This window comes from Anas platyrhynchos, chromosome 3 (genome assembly GCF_047663525.1).
Source record: "Anas platyrhynchos isolate ZD024472 breed Pekin duck chromosome 3, IASCAAS_PekinDuck_T2T, whole genome shotgun sequence".
NCBI classification, from domain to species: Eukaryota; Metazoa; Chordata; class Aves; order Anseriformes; family Anatidae; genus Anas; species Anas platyrhynchos.
In genome coordinates, this window is record NC_092589.1 from 5,994,313 (window position 1) to 6,016,520 (window position 22,208).

The following is a 22,208-nucleotide window of genomic DNA, read 5'->3' on the forward strand; positions in this document are numbered from 1 at the left end:
CCCCCCCAAGCCTTTTCAAAACACAAAGCACTGTTATAAAATTTAATATGATACACTATATAACTTTTACACAATACCTTATAGGAAATGGTTAGCCGGTAGCACAGGAGCCTCACACAAAAGGAAGAAAAGAAGAAAAAAGAAATTGCAGTGCAGTTTCTCTGCCAAGTGTTATCGACTATAACATTTACACTGTTTCTTAGTATGGACCCTCATCTGTGCAGTGGGATACCAAGTCATGGAGGCATAAAAGTAACCTACACGGTAATATATATTTTTTCAGAAAACCTAATAAGGCCTGGGGTAATTTCCTATGCTACAATAACCATTCCCTCAATGCTGGAAAACAAATGGACGTCCAAGTCTCCTTATAAATAACTGCCTGGCACTGTAATTGGCAGGGCCCAACTTAGAGTTGCCTGAAGGCAATATTCAGGTGTTTCCAATCGCTCTTGGCATGCCCACAGGGCCACAATGCAGCCATGTCTTCCACCTATGGTCTCAAGACCTTCTGTGCTTACAAATGGTAAAAATTCCCAATATTGTCTTTTCAGGGCCATCAAACTGTTCAGCAAATTTAGCACTATTTCTCACTTTTTTTGTTTGTTTGTTTGTTTAGTTTGAGATGGTGTTGCTGAATGGTTCCTAAATGGCCTTATTTTTTTTTTCCAAAATAATAACGTTTAAAATTTAAGTCAATTTAATGAATTTTTTTTAAAGTTTCTCTGAGCCATTTGATTGAAATTCTGTGGTTGGCCTACATTGCTCAGTATTAAGCTTTAATTTTAGGTTCCCACAAGGAAAAAAAAAAAAAAAGAAAACTGAGTTGGGGTCCACTCTCAAAAGCAATTTACACAAACCTTTTTAAGTTACGCTAATTGATGCAGTTGAAAATCAAACTCCTCCTCCAAGCCCCATGTCTTCTCAACTTCTTGGACTGGCTCTGTCAGGAAATACAAGCATCCACCCACACACACTCCCAAGTCTTACAAATGTGAGCTATTCCCTTTCACAGGGCAGGCTGGGATTAACTGTTTTATTAACCTTCTAACCTCATCCATGAGAAAGTGAAATAGCATGTTTTTTTGTTGCTGTTTTGTTGTGTGCTTTTGTTTTGTTTTGTTTTGAGGCTTGCAGCCTTCATTACCTAAACATTTGTGAGCTCTAACTCTCTACAGAGAGGAGTGAAATGAGGACCATTAATGCTGCTGTCCACAAGGAGTTCCCTGTCACCCCATTTGGACCGTCCCATTGTGTTGTACTCAGTGTCAATGGCCATCCCTAAAGGCCTGTGATTTCACTCTAAAATATTTCCCCACTATCATGAGTCTTGGGGCTCGCTATTTGAATCATTTCTGTGGGAGCAAATAATAACTTTATGATTCTTTTCAACATGTTGTATTGGTGTATTTTCCTGATTTCTATGTCAAAAAAAGTGATTGATTTCAATCAAAACCAAAAATTTGACCTGGCTTTAATCCTGAAGATGGTACAGTTGCTCTTCCTTAGTTCTCACTTCATCATTGCATCACAGTCAGAATAGCTCTTCTCTCTGGAGTTAAAAATGGTAAAAATTAGCCCTAGTGAGAGATACAAGCAGAATTTTTCAAAGGGAAGAAAATTTATCTCCTGCTCTTTGTCTTACAATATGGTGCATTTTAGTGTTTGAAAGATTTAGTTTTCAAGCATCTCATATATATAAATCCAAGTGAACAACAGCTCTCCAGTGTCTTTTTTAAAGCAGTTGAGCTCAGCAACTGCAATCTGCCAGGGAATAAGGGTCAAGATGGAGAAGGCCTTTCCTGTAGCCTTCTGGTGTTGGTCAGGGGTCAGGCTTAGGAAACAGCCAAAGCAAAACAAAGGTTTCTCAGCTCTATCTCCTCACTCTGTTACACAAGATCATGGCTTTTTCACATGAGGACCCAGATTTTGGGCCAGCCTCGTGTTTCCTCTGCAGTTGCTTATATCAATAACTGTTTTGATAATACAGTTCCTCTTGAGGTTTCTCCTTTTGAAAGATTTATACTTGTTTTAGAAGTAACACAAACACTCCATTTTAGCTTTCAGGAGGCTAAGGCACCTAAAAATCTCAGATTATTCTTTTGCATAATGTTCACAGAAGGAGGTGGGGAAGCAGTGAGGATACAGTTGGCATTTCCATGCTGTGTAGCTACCTGCAAATGCCAGCAAAGATGAGAGGCGCTGGCTTGTGGGAACCCTGTGGACAATTAGTGGTGCTTTTTGGGGCCAGCCCCACTGGAAATGGCCAAAATGCAAAAAGCCACGTGGCCACCTTCCAATCTACCCATGGGTGGTGACAGCGAGAGATCCTGGGGCCCAGTGGCCTTCAGAAGTGCCACCTCCACCAGGATGTTTCTGCAGCTGAGCTGTCCACTTCAGTCCTCTCCCCAGGTCCCTTGTCAAGGCATTCAGGTACTACTTTGATGAGAACTTCCCAGCTGCCTCACTGGATAAACAGACGTGTCAGAGCTCTAACATGCAGAAATACTCTTCACACAAACAGGCAGAGAAAAAAGAGTGGTGGGAAGAGTAAAAGGCACCTAAAGAAATAGTACGAGCAATGATGGCTACAACTGATTTCTTCTTTGTCCCTTTGATCTTTGGAAATGGGACAACCCAGTCAGGATCATGGTTTTCCAGACTGGGCTGTATGCATCTTTAGTAGTGCCACAAAATAGAGCTGGTTTGCTATTGTTGCCTCCCCCCAAAAAAGCTGTTATTATGAGATCTTTGGGGGCCAGGAACTCAATTTCCCAGCTTTCAATTAATACTTCAATGATTACACATAAATAATAGTAATAATAATCATAACAATGCCTTGCTTTCCATTATGTTGTACTCAGTCTTTGTGATGCCTCTCTCATGATAAAATCTGTGTATTAAACACGTTAATTGAAACTCTTAATAAAACAGAGATATTTTCACTTGTGCATTTATATTCACATAATGATCACAAAGCACTTTACAGAATCAAATAAAGGTAGCTAGCTTGATCCTTATATAGAAGCAAACACCATTATAGTGCATCTTAGGAGTATATAACACAGCTGTCATATAGACAACTCATGTCAAACGTACCATATTTTGGGTGCTAGGCTGGCCAAACAGCATCCAAAAAGCTTGCTCTTAAGCTTGTTCTAAACATCTCTAATGCCATCATGAGGAACATGGCAAGAAGGGACTGGAAGGTCTGGCCTACCAGACTAGAAAAGAAGACAGGAGGGCTGGTGAGCAGTTGTGCCTCATTATCAAGATCCGTGCTTTGGAAGAAGGAAAAAAAAAAGTGATAATTTTGCTGGTTTACAAAAATAATGCATGGAAGTCTTGATGAATGCTGAGCAGCCTCCAAGGGGTCACTAACAGAGGACAAGGCAAAAACTGGCAATACATGATTAACATTAAATGATGCCTCCCGAGGTCTGGGAAGGGGTCTCAAAGCTTTGGGCCTCGTAATAGGTAGTTCCAGAGTTAAGAGACAGGCAAAGAGCTTTGTTCCTTCTTGTGTAATTGATAAATTACCATTGTTAGCACTAAACAATACTACCAAGCACAGAATAGAAACACGCTAATGCTTTATCCGTCTTAAGCAATTCTGCCCATGTGCTCACACTGTTCTTAAATGCGCTAGATATTTGTTTGACGAAACAATAAGTTTTAGAAAAGAGAAAAATAAGAACTTTAAAGATAATCAAAACCTTGACTACATACTTTACCACCGGCAGCTGTGAATAAGCTTCAGTACTCTTTATTTTTAACATTCCAGATATGTAATTTAATGCAGGTCTAATGACAGTCTCGAACATACCGCTTTAATCGAAATTGTTCAAGCTCTGTTCTGTGACAAGGGCTCACAAGCTACCAGCAGGGTTGTCCATTTTCCCTGCTTCTGTAGGGAAAAGAAAAGGGAGGGGAGGGGGACACTCTTGAACTTATGTTGCTATTGATGTGTAATATACAATAAAAAAACAGTTAAATTTCAATTACCCACAGGTAATTATAATTTTATTGTTTGACTGTACTATGGGGATTTTTGTAATTCCCAAGACTAATAATTTTCTATAATTTTACAGGTTGTCAAATAAACTATTAAAGATTATCTTTGAAAAGGATTCTGCAATTGTAAGGACATATCATACTGTTCCTGTACATTATTAGTAATTAGAGATCCCTGGATAGTGAAATATCTGCTCTATATGCTAGCTGCTGGATACCATATTTTCTCACAGCCTCCTGTAATCTTGAACCAAAGCTTTCAAACTTCACATCCATTGTAGTCTGAGTCACGTCCAAACTTTTATTAATATTCACTGAGCACTCATTAAGCAATTCTGGTGTGTTCGATACGTTAAATCCATGCTTCCTGATGGGGAAAAGCAAAGGCTCACAGGTCCATCCCGGTGTAGTGGAAACAAACACAAAGGGACTAATTCTGAGCTCTGTCACCTAATAGGGATATGGAGCAGAAGCAACATTTATACCAGAGCAAAAGATCTGAATTTTGAAGATACAACCAGATAAAATTACACGTCCCAATTTTATCCTAAAAATATCCATAGATGCAAATATGCTAGGGATCAGTAGGGGAGGAATGGGATAGGTAGAGTATCCAGCCCACAAGGAGCAGAAATTTGGGGGCACTCCCTTTTCCTAGTCAGCAAGTACCTCAATTCACTGCGTTGTTCCTGAATAGTTCCCTGGCCACTCTCCCTTGTGCACTAGTGCCCAACCTGCCCATGGATACGGTGAGTAGACAGCAAACCTTCCCAGTTTAGCTGGGAGAAAAACAAAAGGGAACTACACCATCATTTGCTGGTTGATAGCATCCTTCACCTGTACGTGCATGTTCAATGAGATATTTATTCAAATCTTACAGCAGTGTATTCCTGAGGAGGACCAAAGGTGGGATGAGCTGAGAAAAGCAGACCCTGAAACACTGCACATAGCACCTAGACACAGGCTGAGAGGGCATCGAGTGTAAAACCACACGGGGGGATTGGCAGTTGTAGAGATTGTTGATGTCTTGCCTGTGGAGCCATCAAAGGCACAATTTTTAGCTGGCGACATTTTTTTTACTGCAGCTGCCCCAGGAGATAGTCATTATTTGTTTTATTGGCCTCTTGGATTGTTATGTGGTGAAGGCTCTGTGCCGAGGGAAACTTCAACACATTAAGATTTCTTTACAGGCTGAAATCTCTCTGAGGAGAGCGGTTTCAGGACATGAAGATTTTCATGCAGAAAACTTTATGGGTCTCATTTTTTCCCCAGTGAATGCCTCCACTCCTGGCTGGGTTTTTGCACACCCCTGGCCTGGTGGGACACTGAGCAAGAGCATCATCCCACAGCTCTGCCCCACGCTGGACACATCTGCGGGGAAGTTTTCACTTTCCTGCTCGTGCCAAGAAGCCTCCGTGGCAGCTGTGACACTCAGTGAGGGATCCAGCAAGGGATTTCCTCACACCAGGGAGAGCTGAGGGGGGGTTATGTTGGGTTTTATGGCTGGTGGAGCAGTATAAAGCAATGGGAGTACAGGGAAGAATTAAGGCCAATGGACTGCAGCTCTCTGCCTCACTCTGGAGACAACTTCAATCCAATCAAATGTATTAAACAAATGTGAGTAACCATTATAGATATACACACTGAGCTCTCTTTTCCAGGGCTTGTCTTACCATCCTGTGCTAGTCCTGCACCTACATGAAAGTGTGGGAAGAAAGATATTTGATAGTTTGGAGAGCTCTTCAATAAATGGCATTTTCTTCTCCTGCCTGCCTTGCTACCTGCTAACTCCTCTCAGCTGAGACCGAACCTATTGCTCCAGATGATTGGCATTTATAATAAATAGACACAAAGGAGAAAATGGAAGCCCACACATGAGGCTAAATATGTACCTGGATAACAGACAATACCATACACAGGTACACATCTCTCTTTCCTTTAACTTTGGTCTGCATTTCCAGCTTAATACATTCCTTGGTGCAAGCGGAACATGTTCTGACAAAGGAATACTGAAAGCAATTAGAAACAGAATTAATTGATAAAATTTAAGCCTGGCTTTCCTCATGTTTGTCATATGACTGCAAATATTGTCACTCCCATTAATATTAATTAATATAATTATCAATGTTTCTAATCCCTACACATTTTGTCAAAAAGTTACTCTTAGCTCAAGAATATAATTGTTAAGTCATGGAAATGTTAAGTAGCAGCTAAGCAAGTCCAAAGAATTAATAGCAAACTGTAGTTTATCCAAGGATTAGACTTTTAGCAATACATAATCACCTCTTCATGTGTTCATCCACATAAAATAGCTTCCATCCCTCACTACTCTTCTGCCTACTTGTCCTTGCAGTGCACAGTTTTCAAGAGTAAAAAAAAAAAAAAAAAAAAAAGCAAGCGAGAGAGAGAGAGAAGATAGTAAGTAAATATTCTTTGCAGTTGCACGCTTTTCTTCAAGATAAGTCACTGCGATAAGAGTTATGTGCCCTTAGCTGAAAGCAATGTCAAGGTCAATTATCTCACGCTGAAAGCCCTAATGCAAGATACTTTTGTGATCAGAATAATATGTGTAACATTGCAAAGCCTTTGTTTTAGCATTGAGGAAAGCAAATCCACTCTCTCTAGACTTCCCAACGCATTGTCTTTCGTTTATGAATGTCACTGATTATGCCAACAATATAAAAGACCGACTTGCTGTGCTGTTGCCATTTAGGCAGGTTCTTCTGGCGTGGTACAACTGGCACTGATGAGTGCAGCGTGGACGGACACTGAGCAGAGCCTTGCCGGCCACCTGCCCGCTTCCACGATGGCCAGTTAGCAGTTCCTGCTTGGCAATAGCACGTCTGCTTCACAGAGCAGTGTTAGGTGGAGCATAAATTAGCTGCTCTGGAAAACAGCCAAAATGCTTTAAAGGCCTTTGTTCTAAGGTGGGGGTTGCTGGTGTTTTTGTGTTTCTTTTTCTTTTTTCCTGCTAGAGGAGAATTATGTAATCATTTCACTATTAATTTTTAATTCTATGTTGCTGTGCATTATTGCCAACCTTTACTGGTGATGCAAAGAGAAATGGTGATACTATACGAGCAATACCTGTTCGGAAGACTACTGGGCCACACTATAAAGGAAGCAACAGAAAAGATCTGTTCTTTCAAGTTCTTTGTGGTCATCTGCTGTTGTCTAATCATACAAAGTACCATATCAAATAACTATAAACTATATGAGCTAAGAGAAGATCATGGAGAAGTGCCACAAGTTTTCCTGTTAAGCATTTGTTTTTTTTTTCTTGGTTTTGGTCAAGTTTTTTTTTTGTTTGTTTGTTTTTCTATTGGCCAGCCTCGGTAATGAAACATTACTTGGGAGAAATCTTTTGAAGCAAACCAAATTCATTGACATGGATGACATTGGCAGCACCACGCTTGCTGCTGGGAAGAACACACATCCTCCACTGCAGGTTTGGGGCTGGGGGTTCAGAAGAGCGGAGGAACTACAATGCAGCAGCATCACCAGTTTAAATGATGACCAGGTTCGGGACTCAGGTGCACCATCTGTGCAAGGTGCTGTTTGTTTAATGATCTCTTCTGTTTTCCTTACACCTACCTGCTATTTACATCTGAGGCAATCATTGTGCTGCAAGATTAAAACTTGCAGCGGGCTCCCTTTCAGAGAGCATCTTGATTCAAAAAAACTAATGCACCCCCCAAAAATGTCTATCCTTGGGTACTGTACTTTGACAACTGACTCAGCAGAGTTGGACCATAATCCCCAGTCCATTGCTAAGGAAACAGCATCTGCAGGGTAAGAAACACATACACGTGATTTCTTCTTGCAAGAAAATCATTATCAAAAGACGCTAAGATTCAGACCACTGATAGAGTTAGCCTACCCATAGAGAAATGATTGTATCACCCATTTGCCTCTGCTCACAAATTCTTCATTTCATCTAGGAGAAGGCTAGCCATGAGGGGACAGGAAATCTTTAATCTACTTTTCTCCTTTTCTTCAAATATATGGTTCTTATCAACTAGCATTGAACATATGCACCAGAAAAACTTAATGATGTAGCCTCCACTTAATAAAATAAATGGAAACAAAGCACAGACAGTTCTCCAGTGTGAGAGGGATTAATCACAACAAAATATTAAATGAAAGCAAGTCCACAATGCAGTGCTAAAAAGGCAGCATGGCTGTAAATTCAGGAAGAAGAAATCAATTAGATAAAAAAAAAAAAGTATGTAGAAAAGTTTACAATCTAGTAACAGAGAATTCATAAGCAAATTTCTGAGCTGCACTTTGCCATTGACTTCAGTGACAGAAGATGAGTAAGGAGGGGACTTCATCTGTTCAGCCCAGTATCTGAAAATTGCCCAGTGCAAAGAAGAATTGTGACATTTTTTCTCCTAAATCCCTAACGCTAATTATATCTGTATATAAAATTATACAATATTATTATAAAATCATAAACATTAATAAAATTATAACATTATATGGCAATTTATTATTAATTTGATTGCTTATTTAGTGTATGAATTAAATATAAGTGAATATGCATAAAGTGAATATATATGAGAGATTATTTATATTATTATATAATAGTATTTATTAACAATATTTATCTTTTTGGACAGATACTACAGACTGCCATAATTTTTTAGACAGCCAAGAGATTCTGGTGGAAAAATGAAAAGTTTTAACCAAATTCTCATCATTTTCAGCTGAATTAGTTTCAAAAAAAGAGAGATGCTTTTTGAGGAAAAGAATTAGACAATTAATTTTGATTTAAAAAAAATTTCTACCTGATCTCTTCCAAACTGCAATCCTAGTCCTGGAGTATGTCCGTGATCATTAGTGAAAAACGTGCATTTACTCTTCTACATATTCAGCTTCTCAATATCTGCAGGAGTTATTCAGGAAAGCACCAAGACATTTGTATTAAGTCCAATAGCACTTTTCCAAATTGCGATTCTTTCCTGAACTAGGGCCAACATAGGTCAAGTAAAGGAAAAAAAAATGCAAACAATAAAGCAATGAAGCAATGAAACCATTTTATGATTCTATGATTTGCCCATAATCTCCCAGCAAATTAGAGATTTAACCTCCTGTACAGTAGCCAGCCCTATTTCTCAGCTAACAGTTTCTAGTCTTCTTTCGTGGTTCAGAAAAAGAGAAAGAGACCCTCTCACCATTCTCAAAAGATGTGCTCTTGGAGAGCATGCCATGCCAAGACGCAACAGTAGTTCACGTAATGAAAACTCAGTTTGCTGCTTTGGTGAAAACATGGATGTGGTGTCTTACCAAGATGAAGAAGGATGGCAGTGGATTAACTTGCATGCAGCCTGTGTGCCCCAGCAGCTATTACATTTTTCCTAACTAGACCCTCTGTAGTATCTATTGCTCTATGAATCACAGTCAAATGCCAGCCAGTAATCTAACTCCATCTGCAACTTCCCAGCAAACACACTCTGTCAGGCCTAACAGCGAAAAACTGAGTTTTTAGCCACAGTAATTATTCCTTGCTCTCATCAAAGCAAATGGTGGTGTGTTGTTTTTCCAATGCCATCACCTAGCTGAGCCTGCTAAGCTTCACTGAGCTGCTGTAGGTTCAGCTAATACCAGCCTGACTATACCTACCACTGACATGAATACATTTATCTGCAAGCCCTGCGCCTGGGAAAGAAAACAGCTTGGTGGGGACTGGCGTGGGTCCCTTTTTTCAAACTGGGCACTGAAGATGCAGCAATACTTTGCACAAAGACTCAGTGGTCACTGCTGTGTCCATAGGGATTTTCAAAAGTGCCCCCACCTTGCACCTCTCCTGCCACCACACAAGATGCAACAGCAGCGAGGCAGGATGGTGCTTCCCAGTGTTAAAAATTTCAAGAAATCACCTTGTGCATGGAAGGTGCAAAACAGCCATATTTTTGTCACTTCTTAATGGCCAAAAAGTTCTTTTTTAGCATATTTACTAATATCTGATGAGGTAAATCTACCTCTCCTGATGTTGTAAGCACAGACACAGGCAAGTCCTTCCCCTTTGCTGAGGAGACTGTATTTATCACTTCAGGAATTAGTTTAATCAAAGAAAAATAATAGATGGAGAAGAGGAAGAGCACAAATCAGCATCAAAATCAGCCTTAATAATGGTCCATCTATTTGTGCATCTTGGCAAGAAATCTTGTCACCTGCTGCAGAGGTCCTAAAGTCCTACTGAAATACAGGTTGAAGAAACCTAATTTTTCTCACACTAATTGCAGTAATGCTAATGCATACTTGGAACAGAGCCAGGGTAAGTTGAATGCTGGCTGACAGCAGATAAATATAAATTATATATAAGAAAAACACTCTGTACCTTTAACTCCTAATTCATTACAACTCAGCCATCAATCTTTAATTTCTGTGCATGTCACCCACATGGTCAATAAGCTGTGCTGTATCCTACAGCAGAAATGCTTCCTAGGGCACCAAGATACCAACAGGGCTTTAGCTATCAGGCCCTGAAACAACACCTTCCTGATGCCCGGGCACAATAAACATATTTTCTTTCTGAAGTTGTTAGAAACAGCAGGTGCTCAGAACTTCTGGAAATCTGTTTCATTTCCACAGTGCTGCACATCTTGGGTCCTCTCAACAGAATCGGACTCTTTTAGTGGTTCCATGTTGCTTTGTGTCTCAGCAACAACAGAAAGTAACAATGCTGATGTGCCCTAGGCTTCACTGGCAGGGAAGTCTAAAAGGGCTTCTTAGTTGGTCGTGCTTTACATAGCTCTTAGGAATACAAGAAATCACTCGAGCACATTAAGAAAAAAAAAAAACAACAAAATATAAAACACACCACTACTTCCTGCTTAAGCACACAGCAATCTTTTCCTTTCCATTACAGTATTTAATTAATTTGGATTATCATGTTGCTTCATAGCTTTGGGAAAAAGAAAAACAAAACAAACAAACAACAACAAAACCCACACAAACAAACAAAAAAAGAAAAAGTTCCTGATTTCACCATCACCTTTGGTTGGGAGGTTCTGTTCCTCTGCTTATTTGAGATACTTCTTTCCATCTAGTATACCATCATGTTTCAGTTCCTGAGAGCTATAGATATTTATTCAGTGCCCTTCTATCTTGGCCATCATAAATAGCTCTCTGATAACAAATCGCACTCACTGAACATCATTTGCTACCAGAAAGGATCTTCAAGAAGCACATGCACTGCGATATAGGATATCTCCTGCTTTGTTATGAATGCAATAAAGAGTTTTACAAAATCAGTTTCCTTCCATTTAGAGGATAAGTATATGTCATTTTAGTAGTTTTACCACTTCTTATTGCCTGTCTGTTTATGCTTCATACTTAGAGAGTCACTGCTCCCTTGCTCTTCAAATGAATACTACTACTTAAATATAGAGAACGATATGTGCTTATTGAAAGATTCAAGGATTTCAGCTGTCAATAGAGGCTTAATTATCTGCTGGTGGATGCTCAGATACCATAATGATGGCTGTTGTATCAAGCCAGAATATAAGAGCCCACTTGCAGCTCGTTATATGCCCTGATCCAGCAATTTAGGAAAAAAAAAAACAAAAACAAAAAACAAACAACAAAAACCCCACAAAACGTAAAAATGTAAAGCATAATATTAACTTACATCCTGCTTCCTTATGTCATAACCCATCATGTAAAGGTATGTTATTTCATGTCATGTCATGCAGAACATGATGCAATGCAATGTCACACTTCAGAAAATATTACTAAGCGAGAACTGATTCTTGTTATCAGTTTGGAATATGAGTCTCTGATCCAAATGTATAGTGGCTTTGGCTGATGGGAAGGGATCAAACTGAAATGAATGTTGGGCAAATGCTTTTCTTCTCTGGCTTGGCCAGTAGATGCCCATTTGTCAGTTTTAGGTCCAATTGGAATTTCTTTGTCGCAAGTGCTTTCTCTTGTAAGAGAAATAGCTATTTTATGGCAAGCCAAGTACTGAAAAAAAAAACCTTAGAAATACATAATAAATGTATATTAGTGAGACAGAAAATTGGAAAATGGCCACCTGCCAGCAGCCACATAAATTTTGGAGGCAATGCATTTTTCTGCCATTATGTATTATCACAGGAATTGCAAATATTTATTAAAAGTATTAAAATGGTGAGAATGTTAAATGTTTCCTTCAGTAGTGGAAATTCACATTGCCACACAGAAGATAGGATATTCTGATACAATGTTTATTAAAATGACTTCATTTTATTAGGCTGTCATACACAATAAATGTGCAGGTACAGTTAACAAAAGATCTATTGTGGATATGGGAGATTTGTGAGTAACACTTCAAAAAAATAATCTCTTCTGAACTCTATTCATATAAAACGCATACTACAAACTTTCATTAACTTCCTTAGAACCAATTATTTTCTGAGCTTATTTTCTTTTTCTGCCATCCCACTATATTTTGCTAGTCAATTTGTTTGCTTACATTTTAATGCTTAATGGGATTAAATGCAGTTTATCTTAAATTTATATATGAGTGAGCTGAGCGTATACTCTACATGTAGCAGGCAACAAAATACTGCGATTCTTTTTGGGTTCATTTACAGGTCTAAACATGAATGACTGTAATATACTGGGACCCTAGTACCTTTTCATCCATGAATAAAACATTATTAAAAGATTGGTGGAGAGTTCCATAATATTGATTGAGAAGAAAATCACATTCCAGCTTTGCCCACATTTTCTGCTAGGATTAATCAGAGTGATTAGGTTTATAAGGTTCTTTTAACAGTAAGACACGGACACAGCAAACACCAGTGATGTCCTGTAGCTCACAGGACAACTTTTCTCGTCAGCTTTGCTGGACACGAGCCCTTTCCAGGAGGCTCTAAACACTGATGGGGGAGTCCTACCCCTATGCAAACAGTTGCTTTGAGCAAGTGAAGGGCTTGGGTCTTTGAAAAGCAGCTGAATAATCATCTCTCAGGACAGACTTAGAAAACAGCTGGATTAGAAGAGGGTATCTTGAGATACCTAAACAGTCATAAGCTTTGTGATGAGATTGGTGGTAGTGGTGGAAAACAACACTACTTCTGTTCTCACTGGTTTCCTGAATCAGCAGTGAAAGGAGGGAGACTAGCCATCACCTTCTCAATGGAAAGTATCATTTAAGTTGCTTTTTAAGATCAAGTTTTGGCAGAAATTAGCAGAGAAATAAGAGATCAGTACTGTTTCTTTTCTTATGCTGGGGTTCCTCAATTCCTTATAGTCCATTATGTAAGAATTGTGATTGGAGTATGTTTTTTAGATGGAGGGTGAATAGATCAAAGTTACAAGACCCTAGATTTATGGGGAGCCTTATGCAAGAAAAAAAAATAATAATAATCTGGTCTACTGAAAGTAAGATTTTGGAAATAAAAGATTTTTCTCTCTGTTCTCGTATGGTGCAATTTTATTCCTTTCTGACAAACACAGCAGGGGTGGGAAGAGGGTGAGCAGCTTTCATGAAAAATACAGCTTTGTCTTGATCCAGACACTTTATATGAGTTTGTGAGATATTAGAAGTGGGATTTGACACAAAATGTGTATGGTGGAGAGAAACCTTGGCCACCTCAAAGTCAGAGAAAAAACTGCTGTTGACTTCTGTGGGGGCAGGTGTAATGCACTCACCTCCACTGCTGCAGCTGCTTGACCAATCCTGCAGCTCAGAAACTAGAGCCGAGATTTGCTGTGCCCAAAGCACTTGTGTAATTCAGTCAGTGCTGAAAGTGTAGTCAGCATTTCAAGCAATGCAAAACCATTTGCTTGGCCAACCTTATTTAATATGATGCATGTTTTATCTTGATTTAGGTTGTTGTTGTTCTTTAATTAAAGAAATTACGGGAGGTCATTCTCATTAGTTTAGAAGAATCCTCACAGAAGGGGGTTGCACTGATTTAACCTCAGAGTAAACTGGCACAACTTTTGCATGTAAATAGGATTTAACACTGGACACTTTGTGAACAGTTCAACTCTTCACTCATGACATTCAAGGAATAATTGGAATACTGACTGGAATAAAAAGATAATGTCAATAAGCTGGGGTTGGGGTCTTTCTATGAAACTTGTCAGATGGTGGCAGCCATCATGGTGGCAGCCCAGAGCCACCAGAATACCAAGAAGGGGACACCATGGACTTTCTGCTAAGGGCAGTCAAAGCAATACTCCCCATCCCTATGTGATGACATGAGCAGGTATTGTGCCAAAATCTCATTGCTCACAGCTGGCCAGGTGAGAGGCGAACTCAGAAATTGGGCAGCAAGAGAGGAAAGCAAGGAGTTTCCTGACCAGCCAAGGAAGTCACGCCCTGGGGCTGGAGTATGGTACAGGTGCACGGTGATACAGAGGCCACCACTGCCATGGAAAAGATTTGCCATGCAAAGAAAAAAAAAGAAAAAAAGAAAAGGTAGCAGCATGAGAAGTGCCAACTCTGAACAACGCTGTCTTTAATTGGTACCACCGAGGGCTTTGTGCGGTCTGCATGCTTTTGGTGTTTATAATAGAATCCCCAAATTCAAATGATCTGAAGGGCATCTGACTGTTTTACATTAATCACAAGCTATACAGCAGAGGCTGAGAGCAAGTGGGCAGATACCCTGGTGTAGTAGCACTAAGGAGCTCTCATTATAATCATCCTGCCAAATCAAAAGAAAAACCCTAAGGCTCCTAATAAAGGAGACCACTGGACTAAACAAATTGAACAAGTAGCTAGACATGCATGAGCTTAAAACTACTGGTGTCAATCAGATCTGAGCCACTTACTCTGCTTGGTACTCCACAGCACACACAGACAAAACGCAGACACAAAGCGCCACATACAAGCACCCAGCCTAGCGAGGAGCATGCTGACATACAGGTGCTAGCACATACCTCCGGTGCCAGGAAACGGGTACAGGTGGTTTATAAAAGCACCTTCAAGATGTCGTTGTTGTACCACTACCAAAACAGAAACAGCACTACGTGAAATATGCAGTATGTATGGAGATGTCAGTCCTTGCCAGAATGTGTGAGCAGGAGGCTATCTGGACAGGATTTTCTGTCTTGGTAGGGTTGGGTGTCTACATCTATTCATTCCAGTCTGGAAGATGCAGAAGAAAGATCTTGCACCTCATAAATTTGAGTGCCTTTAGCTCACGAAATACAGGCAGTACCCTGAAAGCCCTATGCACTTGTCACCTTCTTACACCTGCTGATGGAAGTTATTATATGCTGTACTGGAAGGAAAAAAAAATTAGTAAAAAGGTGGGTCATTGCTCTCTGAAAAGATGCAGTTGGCACTAATGAAAGATATCCAGAAATGGGAGGGAAAGACAATTTTATATTTAGAAGCAACATATTACATGTTGGTGTTTTTAAGACAAATGATAGCTAGACTCCATTAGCTATCACCCCTTCTCAAAAGCAATCAGGCAGAAAACCAAGATTTTGATGTACTCCCTCACAACTCAAAAAGAGGCTGTGCACAGAAGTACTGAAGGAGGAAAAAAAGCAATGAAAATGATTACGGTCAGTATTTAGTGCTGGAGTCAGGGGAGATGGAAAAAAAAGGACATTTAGATTGGGAACGAATGGATGAGGGATGCACCTGAGGAATAAGAAGGCATCAAGAACCAAGTGTTTTTTATGAAAACGCCCTTTGAGTCATTAGTGCATTTGTCACTGTAAGAACTGATTGCTAAAACACTGTGAATTTTTTAAGTATTGGGAAATTTTACCTACCAGGACACCGTCATCATCATCACACTGCTAATTGTTGCGAGGGTGCTGGTTGCTGTCAGGCTGTCACCACCCGAGGAACAGCTGCACCTCTGTGCAGATGTTGCAGCAGCCATGGAGGAGGCAGAACCAGGGCTCCCCTTACACAGCTCTCTTGGTGCCTACTGAAACTGGAAAGCAAAGTTTTGAGAGATTATTATTTTTAAATGTAATTTTTACTTTTTCAGTTCATTCTTCTTTTTCCTTTTTTTTTTTTTTTCTTCTTCTTCTATTGCTTCCCTCTATTTTTTTTTTTTTCTTTCTGCTCTACACTGTAATAAATCAACATATAAATGTACTGGATTATTTCCACCTGGAATGTAGGAAGACAAATAGTAGAGAAGATCAGTTTGGTCATTTACCATATTGGTTTAGCATGGTAATGCTTTTTTTTTTTTTCGTTTCTCATTTCAAAGCTGTAAACAAATGCTGCAGGAACAGTTCAAATGCTCCCTACCTAAGACAAGACCTTGTGCAATGAAACCACTGCATTCAGTTTCTGAACACCTAACTGCCCCTTCTTTACTTTTTCATAGGAACAGAACTGAATTTTGGATTAGCCCGAAATTTGAAACTACATTTTTCCCAAGCAGCAAAACCAGATGTACCCTTAGCTATGTTAAATCACAAACATACACACATGGAGATGCAGAAAATGCACATGAAATATGAAAAAGCATTCCCTTCAGGCAGAAGATAAACAGCCCTACTACAAATTAGCTCTCGGCCCCGTCAGGTGTGAATCTCTCTTGTCAATACGCACCAAATTCCCTGAGATAGAACCACATGGTCATGAATTTTATTTCTCTCCTGCTTAATTCCTAGTACCACTCTCCCTTGTGGATTTACTCAGGGATGATTTACAGTGGGAAAGGTGACATTAAACACGTCATTGAGCATGCAAAGATGCTGCACTCAAAGCAGCATATGCTTGACTTTGTTAAAAGATGAATGCTGTCAACTCCGCAGTGCCCACCAAGATCTGGCCTCCTTTTTCTTCCCAACAAACTTTGAGGAAGACGCAGACACAAGTCTTGACACTGAGAGAAATAAAAGTTAATGTATTCATGACATGATTTCACTTGCAGCCTGATTTAGCAATGTCTTGTCTAGTTTGGATCTGCTGTTGCTTTTCCTAATTTACTCATTGCACAAAGAAAATAAATAAATAAGTGTACTATAGCCTTATTTATCCTTCTTTGGACATTTCTTTACCAGGCAGATGGTCAATTAAGAGCACTAAACAATGACACTGTTTTCTCTGTAAACATTTTTTTCTAATAGCCTAACAAATGAGAATCTGTGCTGCCATACTGCTGAATACCATCTTGACTTTCTAATTACAAAGAACTGTGTCTTGATAGTAACAATTACAGCTGTAACAATGATGCTGGTACTTGAACAATATAGTTGGAGGCAAAGTGCTTATCGGAATATTCACAAATAAAGGCTTACATTTATGCCAGAGCTGGAGATGGGAGGTTAAACAGTTGGGGGTGGGGAGGTGTAGAAGAAAGGTTGAAAACATTGGTTTAGTAGCTACAGATGTGAATTTGAATCCAATTACATGAAAGGCAGGGGGAAAAAAAAAAAAAAAGCATATGAAAAGATGCTGTTTCCTTCTGTTTGGCTAATCAATAGGTTAAAGGGTTAGTAAAATTAACATGCTAATAACATTCATTTTGCTATTTATGTACCACTCATAGTATTTCCAGTGAATTATGTCTTGTGAGTAATGTACGTGCTGCTATACGAGCTTTCCCCTTTTTTGTCCAGAAAGGTAAAATGGTCAGTATTTTTTTTCCCAATGTGATGGAAATTGGCTTCTCAAGTCTGTTACTTACCATACCTTTCTTATTTAATTTGCTTAGATCTAACTCCTGCAGGGTTTCGGTTTTGTTTTTTGTTCATCCTTTTTTTTTTTTTTTTTTAATTAAACGAAAAGTTCTCAGTACACCCAAGAAAAGGAGTAATGTTCCTTAGCTCGCTGCTGATCCCCACCGCTGCTGTCCCTGGGGTCCATGTGCCCTCCAAAGACTGGCCTTTGCCCCCCTCTGCATTCCCACTGCTGCTGGCCCCTCGCCCCTCGGTGCTGCCCCACTCCAAGGCAGGATGGATTCACCTCCTCTGCTCCCATCCCCACTGCGCTCCACCCACTCCCTGAGCCATCATTTAGCCCACACTTATTAATCAGCGCACATAATTTGTCTCTAATGCTGTCAATTTAAGATGGCAACCTGACTTTTTTTTGGAGGGGGCAGGGTCAACAATTTAATGAATCTCGTCTGCATTTTAATTCAGACCTATAATCTGCCTCTGGCAGTTTTCTTAGACTAGTTAAACATTTTCCAGGATTTTCTTTCATCAAACCCAGTACAATGGGATGTTTACCTTCCTGCCTTGGATGTCTTCAGTACAGGGCAAGTCCCATGCAGACCTACCTTAATCAACCTGGGACACAGATTAAATCTACTGATCTAGTCTTCCAAGGGTTTTCCTGGGGCCGTGCACAGCACAAGGAATGAGCAACTTGGGGCTGCGCCGTCCCTTTTCTGCACAGCTTGGTGCACAGTTGTAGGCACCAAGCTCCAGACTTCATGACTTAGTGCCCCTGTGGAATAACCTTTCCTCACTAATGACCAGAGCATCCAGGGCACAGCAGGAAAAAAGCTTTTTTTTTTTTTAATTTATTTACTCCTGTGATTTTCTTTTTGCTCTTTCTACAGGAAACTACACCAGGAAGGAAAAAAAAAAAGTGAGCAGGAAAGGTAGCTGCAGAAAATTCAGTCCTACTGATGAATCCTTTAGCCACAGTGTGGACGAGTTTGTCTAATTGCTGTGGCAGGAGGCTGGAGCCTGATTGAGCAGCTCGGTGGACTTCCCTGGGTCAAAATAAATAAAACTCCCCAAACGAGAGCCTCTCGATCACCATGTCAGATGTAAACAGAATAGACTATGTTATTAGGAGTGATGTGACTTTGCCCGGGCGAGCGCCACGCTGACAGTAGCTCCTTTCTGGATTTCAGTCAGCCGTTGTCACTTGCCTTGACAACGCGGGAAGTTAATGTATTCACGGCATTACTGCACACGCATCCGCAATTCGCAGCATATTGTATTGTTTACCCCTGCTCTTTTGTAGTAGTGCATGTAGTAATTTGCCTTCTAGCAGCAGAGAATTCCTCAACTTAAAAATTTTACCCTCATTTTATTTACCCTTAACAGAAAGACAACCCTCTCACAGCCTTACCGCTGCTGCAAATACTGCACTTTGCAGCATCAAAAATGAAAAGAAGTTGTATTTCACATTTCGATCAGAAGCATCTTCAATGTATTTTTATGCACATCCTTCATCTTTCTCTACCACACGTTATTTACTCCCTTTTAACAGAAACTCAGACTATTTTTGTGTGTTCTCGACAGTCTTTAAGCAGCATGAGAAGGGGTATTTCTGCAATGTACCTGAGTACTGATAGTAACAGCAGAGGGGTTTTAATCTCTTGAATTATCTTCCACTGCTGGTATTTTTGTGTGCCTGCACAACACGGTGTTTCCAGGGCATCGACTCTGTCATGGACTTACAGCAGCTCCAATGGAGTGGCTTTTGAGTTTTTGGTGAGCAGGTGAATTATCTGTCATTTAATTGATTTATCACTCTCATTCATTACTGTCCCTTACTGTGAAACTCTGCTGGATTCAGATGGCTGTCCTTACCACCTATGGCCCCATTTGCCATATCATTAAAAGCCACTAATTGTACACCAAAACTATGCTTCAAGACAGTTCATAAAATAGGATAGAAGAGCAAATTTCTGTATCCAAAAATACTCCAGGTAAAGCATAGTTTTTATTGATGGATATATGTTTCTCCAGAAACTTAAAGAATGTTGCTCTTGGCCCAGGCGTCTCCCAGACTGAGAGATAAGGTCATTAGGAAGATACAATGTGAAATTCAGTGAAATATACTCATCTGACTTGCAGGCCTACATTTAACAGGGTAATGTTAATGCCCTTTGCTTTAGCTCATATAGTAAAGTGTGATATAATCCAAGCAGTCACATGCGGCGAGCCCTTGTTTTAAAATTAAAAAGGGTCTGTTTTTGTTGCAACTTTTTTATGAGTTGAGAAATTCTGATTCTAAAATTCAGAGTATGTTAAAAATATAATTGCCTTGTGCAGCAGCTGCCCATCTCATAGTCAACATGTGTATGTCTCAACACAAAGGATTTTTATTCCAAATTAGATAGCTTTCTGAATGAGCTTAGCAGTTCAGAGCAAGTGTTCTTAACCTTCGCTTTGGGTACCCTCATGCAGCCTCTGCTCATTTGACTCCCATCTTTCTTCCAGACTCTGTTTCTTGAAATTTGAGACCAGTTCAGCCAATGTAATGCACTAAGCCAACAGCTGGAGATCTAACCTCTGTGGCTTGGGCATACCCTCACATGGCTTGAGCTGAGTAAGGAGGGCACCCAGTCCAAGCCCATCATTAACAGCATATGCTGGGCAATCCCAGAGGGAGACTTGTCCTGTCCAAAAATGCCTAAGATCGGTGAGATAGATAGATTTCCCTTTGATAGATCTCCCTTCGGCAATGTCATAGTGATTAAAGAAGCAGCTTAGCCTTTAGATGGCTGAAGTGGCATGAGCAGAGCCTTGCCCTTAGCTTCATTTTGATGCTCAGGAGTGTTTAGCATCAGCACAGCCCCTAATGAATATTGGAGCCTGACACATCCATAGCATGATACTTAGTTTAAATGCCTCCATCTGGCTGCAAATGTCCAGTTATAGCTAAGAGCTTGAAAGTGAGACAAACTGTAAAACAGACACTTCAAAAGAAGAAAATTGTGAAGAACTCAGGTAGTGTTGTGGAGAGGGGAGTTTCAATTCAAAGCACTTTCCAAATGAAACAGACAATTAAGCCCTTATTGAAAATAGACCCCCTCCCCCTCTTTTTTTTTTTTTTCCTTTAAAGCAAAGGGAAAATAATACTGGGAATTTAGAAAACATGAATTTTTAAAACCTAATAAGCTACTCTAACAATCTACACAATTCCCTTCGCTTAAAATATTCATTTAGAAATACAAGATTTGTGATGAGGGCAGGCTGGGTAAACAGGTCTGAATACTGTTTGTGCAGGGTCTCAGCAGTACCCCCCGCTGCCAGAGCTGTCCTCAGCCACCCCTGGCTCAGCCCTGCTGTGCCTCTCCTGCTCATGCCTCCACACATTTGGAAACAACAGGCAGTTAATTGCAACATGCATTTATGAGTTAGGGTCTGTAAACTACCATTTTATATCTGTGGGGACTGTCGGGCAGAGAAAGGGAACACGCTGCACGAGCAGTCTGGAGGACTGGAGTTACCTGGCAATGAAAAGCTCCAGGTCTGAAGCGGTGCTCACAGCCCCTCCAAACCCCCTAGTGCTTCCCTAGAAGCACTCTTGGGAGGACTGAATTTCCTGAGACCATCTTGCATCTGACAAAACATTTAGATTTTGATACAGATCCGAATTCCTTGGATTTGTTTCTCTAGGCACCTCCAGCCACACCTTTTGCACTACTCACCATAGGGCTACAATGTCTGATTTACCATTAGTACAAAGAGATACTTAGAAACCCTTGGGAAATTAACCCAGTCACAGACTTTAACAAAAACTCCAAGAAACGGGAAGAAAAGCAACTCTAGTAGTTAGATAAATAGTTTTCGGCTCCCAACACTGATTTCCTTTCCTTCCCCTTTACACTTCATTCTTGCACCAGTACCAAGTATAAGCAATCCAAACACTTGACTGGTAGTTTGCTTTGTGCTTCATGCTTTTGTCTTGCCTTTTTTTTTTCTTCATTGCATTTTGTTGCCACCTTTTTAACCTAGCACAATTATCTTCTAACTCTGCCTCCCTTCCCTTGTATTTTGGTTCCATGTGACTAGACTTCAGACTTTTCCCTCTCACTCTCACACACAATGCTATTAACATTAAATCCTTTCTTGTAATTCTCTATTTCATTATAGGTCTTTGAGCCACTCCTGAATTCCTAAGCCAATCTTTGTAAAGACTAAGTTCACCAGAAAGCAAACTTAAGCAGATGGTTTGCTCAAAAAAAAAGGCTCCTCCTTATCCTATCAGTACGTAGTTCAGCTCAAAAGATTGACACATGAACCTACAGGCTACCCAACAAAATGACCGTACAAAAGAAAGGTGCACGCTACTTCCCATACCACAGAATGCATTCACTGCCCTGACAAATTTAGGCCTGGCTACCTAACAAGCAGACAGTCAATGACACCAGTAAGTTGTGGTACTGCGGGCTCTGAGAAATGGTTTAAAGAATTTCTATTAAAGCATAGATGGGACTTGGAGAGGTGGGAGTGAAACAGACCTGGGAAAGCCGCAGGAAGCAAGGAGACAAGGATGCAATAAAACACGGGGCTCT

At 40.2% G+C, this 22,208-nt stretch overlaps 1 protein-coding gene across 6 annotated transcripts in view; it reads right to left on the reverse strand.

Annotated features, from left to right (window-relative positions):
* LOC119716370 (uncharacterized) overlaps positions 1 to 22,208 on the reverse strand; it is a 157,760-nt gene that overhangs the window by 5,958 nt on the left and 129,594 nt on the right. For all 6 annotated transcript variants that reach the window (XR_011807930.1, XR_011807929.1, XR_011807931.1 and 3 more), the window contains one exon: positions 15,748 to 15,914. The gene's annotated coding sequence lies outside the window, so the exon portion shown is untranslated. The remainder of the gene's footprint in view (positions 1 to 15,747; positions 15,915 to 22,208) is intronic.